The following is a 5587-nucleotide window of genomic DNA, read 5'->3' as shown; positions in this document are numbered from 1 at the left end:
AAACATATGACGTTGATAACAAGATGCACCTCATCCTTCATTAGGTCGCGCGCTTCATGTGAACCGTCTCAGTCCCCACCCCTCTGCTCTGTCCTGTCCCGTTCAGTGGCGATTTTAGCATGTAAATCTTGGTAGTGCGAAAAAATAAACAACGTTGTAGATGCATGCCAAATATATATATTTTACATGCTAAAATTAATACATTAATTGCACCATAACGGTGACAAACAGTGCACATTAACTCTTAGGGCCTATATAAAGCTGTCCCAACAGAAAAGCTTTCTTTTCAGCACCATGGAGTGAATCCTTACCGCTACACATGGCTATCAGCAGAGCCTTGTCTGGCAGGGAAACAATTCATTCAGCCTCATTTACTGCCTTTAAAAAAAACATAGCTGATATGGCTGACTTGCTTAAACAAATGTATTTTCTACTGACAATTGAGATGGACAAACTATGGCATAAGGGGACGACGAGAGGGTAAGAGGTAATTTCGATTAAGACATTAATGAGCGAGCAATGACCGATGTAATCAGTATAACTATTTGTTCAGCACTTTTGAAATATACAGCGACAGAATTCAGAATATGGGCCATTCTTACAGTGTTCTCCCTGTACAACAAGTCAGAACAGTATGATAAATAAAGGGGGCATATAAGCAAGCAATGAAAGCTCTTACAAAATTCAATCATTACATTTCTCTAAAACAGGCTATACGCTACATGTGCACCACCAAGTCAGAACAGTAGGCTAAGTTATGAGGGGGAAAGGGACCAAATTATTTGGGTGAGGCACATAGGGTACTAACAACTTATTACACAACATACATTTAGTATGACTTTCTTAGCTACAGTATACATACAGTTGAAGTCAGAAGTTTACATACGCCTTAGCCAAATATATTTAAACTCAGTTTTTCACAATCCCTGACATTTAATCCTGTCTTAGGTCAGTTAGGATCACCACTTTATTTTAAGAATGTGAAATGTCAGAATAATAGTAGAGAGAATGATTTATTTCAGCTTTTATTTCTTTCATCATATTCCCAGTGGGTCAGAAGTTTACATGCTTTTAAATTGTTTAACTTGCGTCAAATGTTTCGGGTAGCCTTCCAAAAGCTTCCCACAATAAGTTGGGTGAATTTTGGCCCAATCCTCCTGACAGAGCTGGTGTAACTGAGTCAGGTTTGTAGGCTTCCTTGCTCGCACATGTTTTTTCAGTTCTGCCCACACATTTTCTATAGGATTGAGGTCAAGGCTTTATGATGGCTACTCCAATACCTTGACTTTGTTGTCCTTAAGCCATTTTGCCACAACTTTGGAAGTATGCTTGGGGTCATTGTCCATTTGGAAGAGCTATTTGCGACCAAGCTTTAACTTCCTGACTGATGTCTTGAGATGTTGCTTCAATATATCCACATCATTTTCCATCCTCATGATGCCATCTATTTTGTGAAGTGCACCAGTCCCTCCTGCAACAAAGCACCCCCACAACATGATGCTGCCACCTCTGTGCTTCACGGATGGGACATCAACCACCCGAGCCACTGCCTGTTCACCCCGCTATCATCCAGAAGGCGAGGTCAGTACAGGTGCATCAAAGCTGGGACCGAGAGACTGAAAAACAGCTTCTATCTCAAGGCCATCAGACTGTTAAACAGCCACCACTAACATTGAGTGGCTGCTGCCAACACACTGACACTGACACTGACTCAACTCCAGCCACTTTAATAATGGGAATTGATGGGAAATGATGTAAATATATCACTAGCCACTTTAAACAATGCTACCTTATATAATGTTACTTAGCCTACATTATTCATCTCATATGCATACGTATATACTGTACTCTATATCATCTACTGCATCCTTATTTAATACATGTATCACTAGCCACTTTAACTATGCCACTTTGTTTACATACTCATCTCATATGTATATACTGTACTCGATACCATCTACTGTATCTTGCCTATGCTGCTCTGTACCATCACTCATTCATATATCCTTATGTACATATTCTTTATCCCCTTACACTGTGTATAAGACAGTAGTTTTGGAATTGTTAGTTAGATTACTTGTTGGTTATTACTGCATTGTCGGAACTAGAAGCACAAGCATTTCGCTACACTCGCATTAACATCTGCTAACCATGTGTATGTGACAAATAAAATTTGATTTGATTTGATTTTGTGTTCTTCGGCTTGCAAGCCTCCCCCTTTTCCCTCCAAACATAATGATGGTCATTATGGCCAAACAGTTCTATTTTTGTTTCATCAGACCAGAGGACATTTCTCCAAAAGTACCATATTTGTCCCCATGTGCAGTTGCATACAGTAGTCTGGCTTTTTTTATGGCGGTTTTGGAGCAGTGGATTCTTCCTTGCTGAGCGGCCTTTCAGATTATGTCGATATAGGACTCGTTTTACTGTGGATGTGGATACTTTTGTACCTGTTTCCTCCAGCATCTTCACAAGGTCCTTTGCTGTTGTTCTGGGATTGATTTGCACTTTTCGCACCAAAGTACATACATCTCTAGGAGACAGAGCGCGTCTTCTTCTTGAGCGGTATGACGGCTGCGTGGTCCCATGGTGTTTATACTTGCGTACTATTGTTTGTACAGATGAACGTGGTACCTTCAGGCGTTTGGAAATTGCTCCCAAGGATGAACCAGACTTGTGGCGGTATACCATTTTTTTCTGAGGTCTTTGCTGATTTCTTTTGGTTTTCCCATGATGTCAAGCAAAGAGGCACTGAGTTTGAAGGTAGACCTTGAAAAACATCCACAGGTACACCTCCAATTGACTCAAAGTATGTCACTTAGCCTATCAGAACCTTCTAAAGCCATGACATAATTTTCTGGAACTTTCCAAGCTGTTTAAAGGCACAGTCAACTTAAAGTATGTAAACTTCTGGAATTGGAATTGTCATACAGTCAATTATAAGTGAAATAATCTGTCTGTGAACATTTGTTGGAAAAATTACTTGTGTCATGTACAAAGTGAATGTCCTAACCGACTTGCCAAAACTATAGTTTGTCAACAAGAAATGTGTGGTGGTTGAAAAACGAGTTTTAATGACTCCAACCTAAGTGTATGTAAACTTCCGACTTCAACTGTATCTCCCTGGCATATTACATACTTTATGCAACAGCATTCAATACATTTTTGTACTTACCTTGTGCTGTGCTCACTTGAACAGGAAGGTCTCGTGGCTATTCTTCTTGTGGACATATTTTGTCATCAAACTTTGTGACATCAACGTCTGGCATTCTCTTGATTTATGGTGCTTTCAATACAACTGGGAACTTTGAAAAAAAACAAGGTTGAATCATGATGTTCGTGATCTTCAGGTCAGAGCTCTAGAAAGAGTCCTGAATTCCTGACAGTTTTGCAGTAGAAATTGTCTATGATTGATTAATGATGATGGTGACGATGATTTGGTAGGCCAGTGAAGTTCAGTAGGCTACCTACTATGCGTGTTCTCGTCAATATAGTCAATCATCAACAGTCCAGCCATCACGTGGTGTTGTCTGATGAACCTTTAAATTATACTCTACTCTACTAACATTGTTTTTGACAAGATAAGCATCCAATCTAATCACCCTTCCTCTCAGTCAGACTCAATGTGTCATCCTTCATCAATCAAAATATGACCTGGGATCGTATAGGACCAAAAACAAATATTATTTGTAGAATTCTCTGAGGTTTAATGTAGGGGATCATTAAATAAATGTACCTACACTCTACACTCAATAGAAATAGTCAGGAGGTGTGCCTGAGAGAGCTAGAAGGAGAGAGAACGACAGAGATGGGTAGAGATAGGGGGCAGAGAGCACACTTAATGGTCTGAGGCCAAACCACATGACTAGCAAAATTGTACACTTTATGGAACTCAAAGCCTTCACTATGTCATCTGAGTTTGGTCTAAAAAGCAGGAACCTGGACTCACCAAAAAATCAGGAATACAGATGTTGTAATCCTAGAAGAAACATGGTATAGAGGAGATGGACCCACTGGTTTCCCTCTAGGTTACAGAGAGCTGGTAGTCCCATCCACCAAACGACCAGGTGTGAAACAGGGAAGGGACTCAGGGGGTGTGCTAATTTGGTATAGAGTAGACCTAACTCACTCTATTGAAAATCAAAACAGGAACATTGTACATTTGGCAAGAAATTCTAAAGGAAATGATCTCAACAGAGAACAATGTCCTCCTGTAGTGCTACCTATATCCCCCCACTAGAATCCCAATGCTATAATGAAGACAGCTTCTCCATCCTGGAGGGGGAAATCAATCATTTCCAGGCCCAGGGGCATGTACTAGTCTGTGCCAACCTAAATTCCAGAACTGGACAAGAACCTGACACCCTCAGCACACAGGAGGACAAACACCTACCTGGAGGTGACAGCATTCCCTCCCCCATATGCCCCCATAGGCACAACTACGACAACATAATCAACAAAAAAACGGTCACAATTCCGGCAGATCTGTCATACGCTGGGTATGTACATAGTCGGCTTCGAGGTGACTCCTATGGTAGGTACACATATAGCTTGTCTCTTGGCAGTAGTAGTGTAAAATATTTAATCACTGACCTCAACCCAGATTCTCTGAGCATTCAGTCAGCCCACTGATACCCTTATCAGATCACAGCAAAATCACAGTCTACTGGAACAGAGCAATATCAAATCAAATGTATTTATATAGCCCATCTTACATCAGCTGATATCTCAAAGTGCTGTAAAAAAAACAACCTAAAACCCCAAACAGCAAGCAATGCAGGTGTAGAAGCACGGTGGCTAGGAAAAACTCCCTAGAAAGGCCAAAACTTAGGAAGAAACCTAGAGAGGAACTAGGTTATGAGGGGTGGCCAGTCCACTTCTGGCTTCAAAACTCAATCATGAGGCATCAAAGCCAAGGGAACGGAATAATATTAAGAAATTCTATAGTTGGAAGGAAAGTAGTGTGGAAACCTACCAAAAAACAATTAGGCAACAACAAATTCAATCATTTTAGACAACTTCCTGGACAAAATGTTTCACTGTAATAGTGAAGGTGTAAACTTGGCAGTAGAAAATCTAAACAGTATACTTTGACCTCTCAGCTTCCCTATCAAATCTAAACATTTCAAGAAGACAACCTAAGAAAATTAACAACAATGACAAATGGTGTGATGAAGAATGCAAAATCCTAAGAAAGAATTTGAGAAACCTATCCGAACAAAAACATAGAGACCCAGAAAACATGAGCCTACGCCTTCACTATGGTGAATCACTAAAACAATACAGAAATACACTAGAAAAAAAGAAAAAAAAGAAGGAACAGCACGTCAGAAATCAGCTCAATGTAATTGAAGAATCCATAGAATCTAACCACCTCTGGGAAAATTGGAAAACACTAAACAAACAAAAACACAAAGAGTTATCTATCCAAAACGGAGATGTATTGATAAACCACTTCTCCAATATTTTTGGCTCTTTAACAAAGAACAAACAGCAAACACATATACATGATCAAATACAAACCCTGTGGGTTTGATGGTATCCTAAATTAAATGATAAAATATACAGACAAATTCCAATTGGCTAT

This window comes from Oncorhynchus tshawytscha, linkage group LG13 (genome assembly GCF_018296145.1).
Source record: "Oncorhynchus tshawytscha isolate Ot180627B linkage group LG13, Otsh_v2.0, whole genome shotgun sequence".
NCBI classification, from domain to species: Eukaryota; Metazoa; Chordata; class Actinopteri; order Salmoniformes; family Salmonidae; genus Oncorhynchus; species Oncorhynchus tshawytscha.
Note: the sequence above shows the minus strand (reverse complement) of the source record.